The sequence below is a fragment of the Capra hircus genome, chromosome 28 (genome assembly GCF_001704415.2).
Source record: "Capra hircus breed San Clemente chromosome 28, ASM170441v1, whole genome shotgun sequence".
Taxonomy (NCBI): Eukaryota; Metazoa; Chordata; class Mammalia; order Artiodactyla; family Bovidae; genus Capra; species Capra hircus.
This window is the reverse complement of record NC_030835.1, coordinates 136446-149537: the sequence shown is the minus strand read 5'-3', so window position 1 is coordinate 149537 and position 13092 is coordinate 136446. Positions and strand designations below refer to the sequence as shown.

Genomic DNA, 13092 nt, shown 5'->3' with positions numbered 1-13092 from the left:
CATCATGTTTCACAAATTCCTCAGTTTTTCCTGAACAGAATTCACTATCTTTTGCCTATCTTGAACTCCTCTTCTTGGTAAGATGCACCAGAATCCTGTTGGAATCATGCAACCCAATAACCTGATAAACCATTGTATAATCTCCCTCACTGACCCTCCTCACCCATCAACCAACTAATGATACATATTGCTGATTCTACTTCATTAACCCCTCTAGTAAGTGTTTTTTCCTCTTCTGTCCCATTGCTGTAGCTTTTGTTCAGGCCAGTAGTGTGTTGGTAAATCTGCTCTCCAAAAAGAGAGCCGTGATTTGTAGTGTTTGCTGAGATCTGTGGTGTAGATAACCCCACCAGGGCTGGTTTCAAACCATCCACTGAATGTCACCGAACCTGAAGTTGGGAGGAAGTATACATGACGGCCTCTTCAAGCCGGTGCTGGCCAGCCCCAGTGCGGCTCTGCTGTCTTTCCCCAGACTTTTACAGGAGCTTTCCTGCTTTCAGTCTCAGTCCCCTCCAAACCACATTCCACAATGTCACCAGGTCAGTCTTTCTAAAAGGCAAGTCCCATTCATTCATTTGGTCATGAAGTGTGTACGGAGCACCAACACTATGCCAGGCAGGCAGTGATCACATTTCTGTACTTAAAACCTTCTGTGGCTCCTTATTACCCACAGAATCAAATGTGAATTGTCATACATGGCAAATTAGGTCATCCGTGCACTGGCCTTTCTCTTCCTTCTAAAGCTTCATTCCTCACTTCACCTTTGCTTGTAATAATTTATTATTTAATATCCGTCTCTTATCTGGGTTAATAAACACATCACTGCCTTCTTTGTGGCATGCCAACGTTATGGAAATTACTGGATGAGAATACAGGCTGAGGGTTTCCTCGGTGGCTCAGTGATACAGAATCCGCCTGCCAACGCAGGGGTCACGGGTCCAGGCCCTGGTCCAGGGAGATCCCCCGTTCCACGGAGCTGCTGAGCCTGTGCTGTAGAGCCAGGGAGCCGCAGCTGCTGCGCCCACCTTCTGCAGCCAGAGCAACCCTCACCCTCGAGCAACAGGAGACACCCCCAGCGGCAGCCAGAGAGAAGCCGCGCAGCAAGAAAGACCCAGCACAGCCAACAGTAAACAAATAAAGCAAATAGAGGCTTAGAAGTTAGGCAGATAGATTCAAACCCTGCGCTTGTTAGTAGCTATGTGACTTTGCCAAACGAAAATACCTCTGACCCAGGGTTTCCCCCTCTGAAATGGGAACAATGATGATAGATTCTTAGGATCGTTATGAAGATTAAATTAGAGAATACATAAAAAGTTCTTAGCACATTTCAGTAAGTATCGCCTATCATTATCCCCACATTATTCATAACAGTTATTAGCTTTTAATTAAGTATAGGTATAATATGGATTGTACCTAAAAAAGTTATATTTGTATCACAGCCCTGTCTTTTATTTTGTCATTTTCTCTCCCGATTAAATAACATATATATCAGTATTGCTCTCTCTTCCTATTGAACTTTTAACATTTCTTCATTATTAGTGATGTTCGAACATACACACTATGGTATGTGATGAAAAATTAAAACAGCACACCCTTAGGTTGGAATTTTTTTAGCGTTTTCAGAACATCTTTATATAACCACATCTGATTGTATGATTCACAAATTGAAATGGAAGAGAAATATTATTATAATCATGGTTCCCAGCTTGCAGATGAGGGAAATTAAGTTCGGGTCCAACAGTCGGTGGTGGAGCGAACGCCCGGTCCCCCAGTTCACTGCTTCTTCCTTTATATCAGGCCAGTCCTCAGACCCAGTCACCACACCGCAGCGTTCCAGCCCAGACACCTTCCTGGGATCTCCCAGACTCTGTGGACTGGTGCTGGTGCTTGTGATAGAGCGTGCAGCATTCTGGTTGCTGATCTTTCACGTGCACGTATGCATTTTTCCCCTCAATAGATGGTAAGCCATGCTTTCAAAAACTGTGTATTCGCCTTGGCTGCAGATCTTAGTTGCAGGTAGGCTCTTTTTAGCTGCAGGATGTAGGGGCTTCTGTTTGTTTTCTTCTTTCAGCTGTGGCACGCAGGATCTAGTTCCCTAAAGAGAGGGGGAGCCTGGGACCACTGCCTTGCGAGCATGGAGTCCTAAGCACCGCACCGCCGGGGCGTCCTAGTGGTGAACTATGCTTGAGGACAAGATTGAGTCTCATGCTTCCTTCTGTTCCCTGTGGTGTTTCGCAAAGAACTGATACATTGAACATGATTGATGGGCAGAAGGAGGGAGGGAGAAAAAGAAGGAGACAAAAGATGTAAACAGATTAGTTCTGCACAAATTATATACAAATTTGACCCCGTAGAAAAAATCAACTACCTGTTAAAAATGTCATTTGCCAACAGAAGGGACAGTTATGTGTGGAAGGGACAGTTACATGAGAACCGTGTAAAATTTGGGGACATAGATATGATGTTCCGCATGCAGTGAGCATGGCTTATTGACACTTGCACGGCGCTAAAGCTGAAGGCAGCACCAATGAACAGCAGTCCGAGACCAGGCCAATTCCCTGGTGAGTGACAGAGTGAGATAAATAGACATCACCTGGAGAAAAATCCCCAAGAGAAAGCAGCGCTGCTTTTCTAACTATGGCGGATGAATAGCACAGCTGCAACAGGAGCAATCGTCAGATAGGGTTAGCACGAGGAATGGGTGTGGTTCTGGACTCCCAAACACACGCACATTATAGAAGCATAGCAACTAATTGAGCACTACAAGAAAGAAATTATAATCTGAATATCTCCTAGCTTATCTTCCCTGTAAATCAAGACTTTAATGAATTATATATGAGGAAAGCGACGTGTAATTTTTTTCCTTCAAACCATTTTCATTTAGTTAGGGTCTGTTATCACTTCACAGGTTTTGCCTTTTAAAACAGTATACAAAAGGGTGAAAGGGGGAGAAAAATAAGACAGGACCTACCGCATGTTACTAGTTCCCAAATATCCAGATTAGTTTATGAATTACTTCTCAATTAGAACAAGGTATTCAGCCTTAATTATTAAGAGCATATCAGAGTTATTTTTAGCCATTGCTGTAGCAGTATTATGCAAAATAAATATAGCTTTTCTATTTTAAAGCTGATTCTGTGACTCAGCAGAAGGAAGGACAAGTAAAAAGGACAGGTGTAATTGTATGCAAATGTATACATTTATACAGTCTGTTGCTCCATGTCCAGTTCTAACTGTTGCTTCTTGACCTGCATTCAGGTTTCTTAGGAGGCACGTAAGGTGGTCTGGTATTCCTATTTCTTTAAGAATTTCCCACAGTTTCTTGTATCCACGCAGTCAAAGGCTTTAGCATAGTCAATGAAGCAGAAGTAGATATTTTTGTGGAATTATCTTGCTTCATCTATTCACATGGCGGTCACACTATCATTCTAACTGGTTTCAAATGCAGGGTGAGGTAGGGACCGTCGCCACCTATTTCCAGACACCAGGGCTGGATGCAGCCACCCGCACCAGCTGGAAGCCTGGGGAATCGCTTTGTCCTAAACTGTTGTCTCACACCTTCCTGGGACCTGCCTCTCTCCTGGTCTGTGTCCTGAAGGGCCAGAGGAAGGTAGTGATTCCTGGGAAGGAAGGAGGAATCCTGAGGCTAAAATGTAGGATGATGGGGCCCTCTTTGCAGCCTCCAGGATGTGCCAGCCCAGGGATTTATTAGTTTTCAGAAAACCCAGCAAACCCAGCCAGGGGACTTTCTGGAGAGCCCTGTGCAGCTGATGTGCCACAAACCCAGGCCTGGCAGAAAGTTGATGACATCCTAGAAGTCTTGCTTCTTTCCGAGTTGCCTTGGGAATCTTGGTGTTAGATGATGGCAGGAAGGTGACTTCAAGTGAGGGGCATCTCCCCGTGCCTGCGCCCTGCCCTGCCGTGAGGATCGCCCCCACCCCACCGGGCTCTCTCTCCCTTGACCTCAGCTTCCAGGGGCGTTTGTGTGTGAGAAGGTGCAAACCAGGAATGTGAGCGCGGTCCCGGAAGTCCTCCCCAATCAGCAGAGGGGTCTGACAGGCTGCCTTCTCACCCAAGGAGCTCCTGTGACCTCGCCGCATGACTCCCAGCCCCTCTCAGAGGGCACGAACCAGTAGCAGTACCTGTGGAATGGAGTCTGGAGGCTGGCAGACACGTGCCCAGCCCGGGCCAGCTGCTGGGCCTCTCCCCTCCCTGCCTTCGGCTGGCTTGCCCCCCAGCCAGCTGCATCAACTGTGTCTCCTAACTCCTGTCTTCCAATTGTTTTTTTTTGTCCAGGAGAATTTTATCAAATGGTCTCAAACTGTGGATTAATAGAGAAAGATGCAAAAAGAGAAAACTCAGAAATTCTCATCCAGCCAGTGCAGATCAGCCATCAGGTATAAACTGGCCAGACACTCACGTGCGCCTGGTGCCTCTGCCGGCCCAGCGTGGCTGTAAGTCCGCGCGTCCCTGTGCCGGCCACAGGGTCCCCTGCACCTGTGTGTGAAGGGGCGCCCTGAGGGGGCGTTCTCCATCCGTGGGTCACGTGGCACGTATGCTGACAGGTGTGGCCGCCTCCTCTGCTGAATGTGCCGTGTGTGCAGCCTCGTGGGGCGCATGTGCCCCCCCGTCTGCCCTGGGGTGCGGCACTTCTGCCTGGGAGTCCTGCTTATGTCTGTATTGGTTTGTGAGGAATGCTGTCTGGGGCCTTGAGGACAAGGGTTACCCTCTGTGATGGGAAGATCAGGGGGTCTCCACAGACCTGAGGTGACCCCAGACTACAGCTTAGGGGCCTGAGGAGGGAGGCCAGCCTCAGGGCACCAGCAGGTGGTTCTCCTGGAAGACTTGGGGTCGAGCATCCAGGAATGTTTGTTTTCAGGTCCCGTGTGGCTCACCTTGCACCCATATTAGGGGCTCAGGCAAAAAGACATTTTTCTATAAAGTACTTAATTTTAAATGGGAAAACCACATTTCTAACAAGGCTGGAGAAATGCTGATCCCAGACGAGTGCCCAGGGCAGTGGAGGCAGAAGGGGGCATGGGCTGGGGGGGCAGGCTGGAGCAGCAACAGCCTCTGGGGGGTGAGTGGAGCCACAGAGCGAGCCCCGCCGTGCAGAGGAGGGGCTGTCAGGCCGCAGGCCCTCGGCGGGACCACACTCCGGCTGTGTTCCGTTAGGGAGCCCACCCTCCTCACTCAGATACACAGCCCTCCGCAAGAGGCCGGTTGCAGCCACCCACCCCTGGGTGACCCCCCGTCTCACCCCAGTCAAGGTCCAGGTTCCACCCAGTGCATTCTTGCCCCGGGCTCTCTGGCGAGCGAAGTGGCCACCCGGCCCCTCTGGTGCCCCTGAGTTTCCTGGTTCTGGTTGCTTGCATGCACCACTCCCCCACCCCCAAGCACAGCTGTGTTTGACAAGAAGGTGGTGCTGGCGGAGCGCCCGCCCAGGTTCCCACTGGGTGGCCAGACACTTGCTGCTGCGATGCATTCGTCAGTGCTGAGCAGAAATGCAAGCAGAGCCTGAACCACAGAGCTTTCTGGCCTTCCTTCCAGGAGGGGACAGAGACGCTCTCCAGCCTAGCCTGCGAACGTCTTTCTCTTATCTTGGAGAAATTTCAACTCTGGCAAAGAGATGGCGAGTTGTAGGCCCCAGAGGGACACATGAAGCCAGGAGATGGCCATGTAGGCTGAAGGGTGGGTCCCCTCCTGGACCCGGGATTCCAGTCGCACCAGTGGCCAGTGCTCTAGGCAGCGCCTGGGTAGGCGCTTGGTTCTGTCAGGTACTGGCTGTGTGGTATTAACCACCTAGCTTCTCCTATGGTAGAATGGGGATAATAATAATCCCAAATTTTAGGACTGTTTGGGATTAAGTGAGATGACCCTGGAACAATAGAGGTGGCCTTGGACATAGCAACTGTCGGCTGCTATCATTGTTTAGAAGATGCCAGATAATGTTGGAAGCTCAGAGCATAGTGGGTTAGAAACGAGGGTCTGCCTCTCAGAAGACTTGAGCGCCAAGAAGGGACACAGGCAGGTCATTACATCAAAATAGCATAAATGCTGAAATAGGACAGCCAGCAGTTCCTGGGCAACATAGAAGGCTTCGTGGGCCAGGCCCCTGAGCAAAAGCCCACATTCCCTGAGCAGAGGAGGGCCTCTCCGATGGATGGAAGATGCCAACGGGAGCAGGCAGGGATGCCTGGGAGAGTTCAACCATGTGAAGAGGCCCAGGGTGCAGGGCCCTCTGGGGTCGAAGGAGGCTGCACACAGGACAGGGATGGTGGGGGAGCCTGGGCCTCATTCCAGGATAATTCTGAGCCCACTAAGGGGCTGAGCAAGGGGTGGGAAGGCCCCTGTAGGGGTGGCCTGATAGGCCAAGGCTGATGGCAGAGAGACCAGTTAGGAGGAAAGGAAGCTACTGGAATTTCTCAGAAGAAAGGCGTACCCCTTCTGTAATAGCCTTATCAGACAGACTTAGGAAAATACTACACAATCAGAAGTAACTTACGCCTGGACCATCACAGCATGGCATGTAGATGTGTGTGCGTGTGTGTGTGTACACACACACACACACACGCACGCACACGCATACACAGCCTACAATAGAAAAAAATAATAAAGTCCTTGAGTAACTGAGTGAAAGTTGCTCAGTCGTGTCCAACTCTTAGCAACACCGTGGCCTGCAGCCCACCAGGCTCCTCTGTCCATGGACTGCAGCCCACCAGGCTCCTCTGTCCATGGAGTTCTCCAGGCAAGAATACTGGAGTGGTTTGCCATTCCCTTCTCTAGGGGATCTTCGCGACCCAGGGATTGAACCCAGGTCTCCTGCATTGCAGGCAGATTCTTTACTGTCTGAGTCACCAGATAAGCCTAATAAAGTGCTTACCGCTGTATAATAAGAGCTTATGCGTGCTTTGAGCTTGGCCCTGAAGAGGCCATAGATTTTCATGTTTGTTTGCTTAAAGATAAAGGATATGTTATATATTTGAAACATCGACATTGTTTGAAAGTAGGGAGGTGGGGAGGTTGATGTGGTGCTTGTAGTGAGAGGGGATTCAGAGCTGACGATGATGACGCTATAATAGCAATCGGGACAACAGCTGCCATCTGTTGAGTGCCTTCTGTGCGCAGACCCTGACCCTATATTTTATTATCGCTCCATTGTTGTTCCCCTCAGGAGAGGAGACAGGCTCAGGGAGGCTATGTGATGAGACCGCCGTCAAGGGACACGTCAGCGGTGGGTGGCACCAGCCTCTGCCTCGCCCACAGCGTCCTGGCTCCGCAGGAGATGCTCCCAGACAAGGGCCCATCCCGAGGAAAGGCGAGCCATGCAGCGCCTGGTCAGAGCTGCTGCTGCTGCTGCTGCTAAGTTGCTTCAGTCGTGTCCGACTCTGTGCAGCCCACCAGGCTCCCCCGTCCCTGGGATTCTCCACGCAAGAACACTGGAGTGGGTTGCCATTTCCTCCTCCAATGCATGCAGGTAAAAAGTGAAAGTGAAGTCGCTTAGTCGTGTCCGACTCTGTGCAACCCCATGGACTGCAGCCCACCAGGCTCCTCCGTCCATGGGATTTTCCAGACAAGAGTACTGGAGTGGGCTGCCATCGCCTTCTCCGTGGTCAGAGGTTGAGCCCTGACTAATCCAGCATGGCAAATATTGACTCCTGGTCCCAGGCACCAGTTGGTGCCACTTGGGACTGTCAGCTCCAGACTGCTGGTGTGGGGTAGAGCATGGCAGACAGTGGCTCCCCTCCTGAGAGGGAGATGGTTCAGGGAGAGAGCTCCTGCTGCACATGCCGTCTGTCCACTACACGTGTCCTAAGCGCTTGCTGAGTGATCTTCTGTCCATACTGAGCACAGCCCAGGCATCGTCTCGGTAATAGCAGGAAGGATCCGCAGCAAACTGCCTCCCGCCCGTTTCTGCGTGTGTTCCCTCGGGCTCTAGTGGGACGTGTCGCCTGACACTCTTGGATGAAGCTTTGTTACCACTCGCCACCTACTGACAAGACCGTCTCTGACCCTGAGTCCCGGGCCTCGGGGAATCATGGGGGGGCACAGAGGGCAGGGGCACCCCCTGAGCAGCTGGCTGTCCCCTGAGCACCGCTGCAGCCTTCAGCCCGCACAGCTCCTTGGCAGCGGGCTTGGCAGCTGTGCCTCAGTCCAGTTTGTGTGTAGCCCCGCCCCCTGCCCATCCTTTCCTCGCTGCCCCATCCTGGGCACCGAACTGCACACCCCTCTCTCTTGCCCTAACCCCTCCTGTCACCACTCACCCCTGGCCATGGCCACACAAAGGGGATCTGGGGCCGCTCGCTGTAGAATAGAGAGGTGCTGTTGGCTGGGGAGTCCACATCCTCAAACAGGACGCCTTCTCCAGGCACGCCTGCCTCAGCTCCTCGAAGCTCTGGCCTGAAGAGTAGATGATGCGGGCCTCTTTGGGGGTGGCAGGCTCCTGAGGCCCTGGGCCCGGTAGAGGTAAGGCATGGCTGTCCTCAGACCATGGGCGCAGGCTCAGTGATGGATGGGAAGAGATGAGGTGTATGTGCCAGTCAAAACGACTCAGCACAGCGGCACTGGGCTGACTGGCCCTTGACCTCCGCCTGCTTCTCCGGGAGCCTCCCTGTTGGGCGGAAATGGGGCACACCCTGATGGCAAACTCTCCCAGAGGCTCCTGAGGCACAGAGGGAGCTCTGAGGCTGGGCCAGTCCTGGGTGGAGGCAGGGCTGTCTGCTTAGTTAAGGGGGAGACCTGGTGGGAGAGACATTGCTTCATGGAGAAAGAGCGTACCATACCAACTTGGTCCAGCAGGTGGCAGGCAGTGCTGGCTTTCCTGTGGGGAGAGGCCGTGGGGTGATCTTGAATCACCTCTTAAATCCGAGAATCGTGGCGTTCTGTTGGTGAATCGTGGCGTTCTGTTGGTGAATCGTGGCGTTCTGTTGGTGAAGGGGATCTTAGTGAGTCACAATAGTCCATGGTGCGTGGACAGATTACTCACAGTCTCACACCAGATTACTCACAGTCTCACATTCTGATGCAGAGCAGGGCTGGCAGACTTTTTCTGTGAAGAACCAGAGTACACCTTTCTGGCCTGTGGGCCCTGCGGCCTGCGCTGTGACGATTCAGCTTTGGGCTGTAGAGCAAGAGCAGCCGCGATGCTGCGTGGATGAGAGGGCAGGGCTGCGGCCAGTCCAACTCCGTTTACCCGGCAGAAGGGCTGACTTTCGTCCCCCCGGAACTGGGTGGCCCTGGCCCTGACGTGGGTCCGCTTGCAGGGGACGTCCGTCCACCTCCCCACTCCCAGGACGTGGATTCCTCCGTCTCCATCATCTGCTGCAGCTGGTCTTGGAAAGCAGTAGCAAAGACAGACATTGCATTAATGAAGTTCCTCCCCTGCTGAACTCTACAAATAGGCTCTCGCATTTGAGAAGAAATGATGTTCAGTGGCAGCAGTTCAATAAAAATCAGCCGCCGTGTGAAACCCTGGGCTTCTGAGCTCTTTAGCGCGGAGCCAAGGTGTCTGGAGTAACACCTGAGGTTAGAAAACCGTGGCATGAGCTTTCATATGGCCCCCCCATTCCCAGGAACGTTCACTTGACTTCACACACTTTCTGTCAAACAAACCCTGCATATGGTCCACAGGGATGTACAGACAGTGAAGCTGGGGACATCTGTGTTGGATGCCCAGATTCGCCTGAGGTGACCTTGGGCAAGACCCCTCTGCCCCCGGTTCTGCAGTGAATTGGACGACAGGCGACTTTGAGGGCTGAGGTGTGTGGGCTGGGTCGGGAGCCGCGGGTGCCTCCTCCCCTGTCCCGTCTGCCCCTTGCCCCATCCTAGACGCCAGGTCTCAGGACGCCCCTCCTGGGCCTCCCTTGCTGCCTCTAATGAAGACTTCTTACGATTCTTTGACCAAACAATAAAGGATTCTGGACTCAGATGGCAGGGCTGCCGGCACCGTGTCAGACATCTGTTTCCAGGTGATTACGGAGAAGAGCCAGGGAGATCTGTGCGACAATGTGAGGATGGACAATGTCACCCACTTCTGGTGACACCTTGGTCAGGGAAACGATCCTCAGCCCAGATTTTTCAGAATTTCCCCTTCAAATCACCCCCTCTCCCCAAGCCTGGAGGAAAGGACCTTGAAGTGAAATGCAACACAACCTCAATGTCATAAAGGGTTTTGGGATACTGGGCGCTCCCCAGGCTCTAGGAATGTGCATCTGAATACAGTGTCCCCAACCCTCCAGGTGACAGGTCCTGCCCTTCCGTGTTGGTCTCTCCTGTGGACTGGATGAACTCCTCTTTTTATTTAAAGCTTACCTTGGGTAATCAGAGACTGCATTGTCATTTGTGACTAAAGAAAAATGCCTGGGAGTGGGAAATTCACTGAAAGGACTGAGCAATGCCCTAGCGCCCTATAGGTCATCCCGCCCCGTTGCCCTCCAGGACCGTCATCGCAGTGCAAGGGACAGGCCTGCTGCCAGCACTCCGCCCTGGCAGGCCTGCTGGCCTGCGCCTGCAAGGGGCTGCTGGGAGGGTCCGTAGGAGAGAGTGCTGTAGTTGTGTGGCCGCCTGTTGCCGCCGTTCCCCGCTTCCTCCCCTCACCGCAGAGCTTGTTGCCCTGACTTAGGGCTGTGTCCCTGGGCTCTGAGCCCTGCTCCACTCAGCCCAGCAAGAGTAGCTGGATGCAGATTTGCCGTGGGAACACAGAAAGCAGATACCATACCTGAGCCTCTCAGCTGAATTTTCCAAACCTTTGCTTCTTCACTGGGTGGAACATTTAGAGGAACTCAAGCCATGCCATCTGGAGGCCCAGGGGGATCTCAGCCTCCTCCGTGCAGCCCCAAACATACACTGGGAAGAGCAGTGCCCTCTGGAAGGCAAGGCCCACAGATTTGCTCACCAACAGGGCAGGACAGTGCACGCTTCCTGTGACAAGCTCTACCCACGTGGCAGCAGCCAAGAGGTGGGAACCTCGAGGTTCCCATAGGAACACTCATCATCTTAGCCGTGTTCCTCCCTTAAAGATCGACTGCTAGGGTAACCTCCAGGTTAACTGGCCCTCGCCCTGGCCCTGGGGACTCCCCGTGCTCTCCTCCTCTCTCCTCCACACCCTCGGCCTGCAGAGGCAGCTGTGTTTCTCTTTCTCCAGCAAAGAGGCCTGAGTGAGCCTGTGTGTGTGTGTGTGCGTGTGTCTGCGTGCATGTGTGCGTGTGCGTGTGTGTGCGTGCGTGTGTGTGTATGCGTGTGTGTGTCTGTGTGTGTGCGTGTGTGTGGCAAGGCTGTGGGATTCAAGAAGCTCCCTGGGTAGATCTCTGAGGCTTCTGGGCAAAACCCAAGAACGATGCCCTGAACCTTACCTGGGTGCAGAGGCCTCGTCCTGGGACTCAGGTGGACTCGGAAGTTACAGCAGAGCAGACTCTTCACCAGGTTCAGACAGGTGTGCAAAACGTAGGACCCTGCAGGGGGAAGTGATAAGGAGCCTGCCTGTGGCTCTGGGTGAGGTGTGCACCCCGCTGCCTGCGTGTGGAGAGGAGGTGGAGGAAGGTACAAGCAGGAGGTGAGTGGGGAGGCCCACACAGGTGTCCAGGTGAGTGGGGCCATGGCTCACACCAGGTGTGGTAGGAGAGAAGGTGAGAGGAAGAGGCAGATTGTCTTCAGAAAATCCCTGCCTGGGCTTCCTCACTGAGGGCAGGATGGGACCTGAGAAAATGGAGAAAGGAGGGGCGGATCTGGAAGGCAGCTTCAAAACTTTGAGACAGAAACAGCTTCCTAATAGCTGGTGGGAGTGATATGGGAATAATTTCTTTTTGGAGAGCAGTTTATTAATATCAAAATTACAAACACACAGACTCTCTAATCCAACCACTTACTCCTAGCAACTTATCTTGCAGATGAACCTGCACCCCTGAAAAGTGAAGATGTGCAAGTTAACCCGTTTCATTGCAGCATCACTCATTTCAGAAACAAGCTGGAAGGCACGCAGTGGACCCCACTGGGGGGAATGATAAATAAAACAGTTATGGTCCAGCCAACCAGGAAATGGGTGCCGGGCAGCCGCAGAGCAGAGCCAGGGAACTACACGCGGCATAGTGAGAGGGGTGGGCTGAGTACAGGGACATGCTTTCACTTGGAACTCCCTAGACTCATTCGGTTGACTTTCTTCTTACGCTGAGATGTCCATGGAAGGGTAACTCCCAGTGGTGGTTAGACAACAGGGAAGTTTCACAGAGGAGGCGGCCCTGGCCAACGCCGTCTGTCTCTTTCCGGCTCCCAGTGCCCCTGCCCTCGGATCCTGGTGGCTGCCTTCCCTCAGCGCAGAGCACTCTGCGCTCTCCCCTTACTGGCTGTCCTGGCCACCTCCTTCAACCTGTGCCCCAGTACTTGGCACTCACAGCAGGCACAAAGGAGCTCCACACACCCAGGGTGAGAACCATCAGTTTCTGCTGTAAGCTGGGTCTGGTGTCGCAGAATTCCACCCTGCGTCCCATGCGTCCAGAAATGCTATTCTCCCCTTTCCAGCACCTGCTTCCCCGCTAGCCCTTGAGCTCCAAACCTGCACGGAACGCACAGACACCCTGGCCTTCTACAGGGTGTTCAGTCCAATGCAGTAAGTTCCTGTCAGTTTTAAGGATGACTGTCTCAGTTACTCTCACAGCGAAAGCCGAGTGGTCTCAGAGCGAGCGCCATCTGCAGCGCTCCCGCTCCCGCGCGCTCTCTGTCAGCCTGCAGGTGCAGGGAGAGGGCCTCTGCTCAGCCCACCGCTGCTGCGGTCCTCCCCAAGTCCTCATGGCGCCCAGCCCCAGGAGGCTTTCTTTCTCAGGTGGAAATGACTTTTACATTATGACTGTTGTCCCTTGGCGATTTGCTTTACTCTCCAGTTACTCCTCCCAGATTTGATGTTAAAAAAGTGTCATTTGTGGGTTTTGAGAAACTCTTTGCTCTCAATCGACAGTCCAGCTGTCCAAAGCCTTCAGTTCAGTTCAGTTCAGTTCAATTGCTCAGTCTTGTCTGACTCTTTGCGACCTCATGAATCGCAGCACGCCAGGCCTCCCTGTCCATCACCATCTCTCAGAGTTCACTCAGACTCTCGTCCATCGA

General features: G+C 52.9%; 1 long non-coding RNA gene across 1 annotated transcript; it reads right to left on the bottom strand.

Annotated features, from left to right (window-relative positions):
* Positions 1600–8793, bottom strand: LOC108634156. Its single transcript, XR_001917441.1, has 2 exons — positions 8265–8793; positions 1600–2242 (listed from the first exon to the last, which is right to left on the bottom strand). It is a non-coding gene; the product is annotated as an uncharacterized LOC108634156 (long non-coding RNA).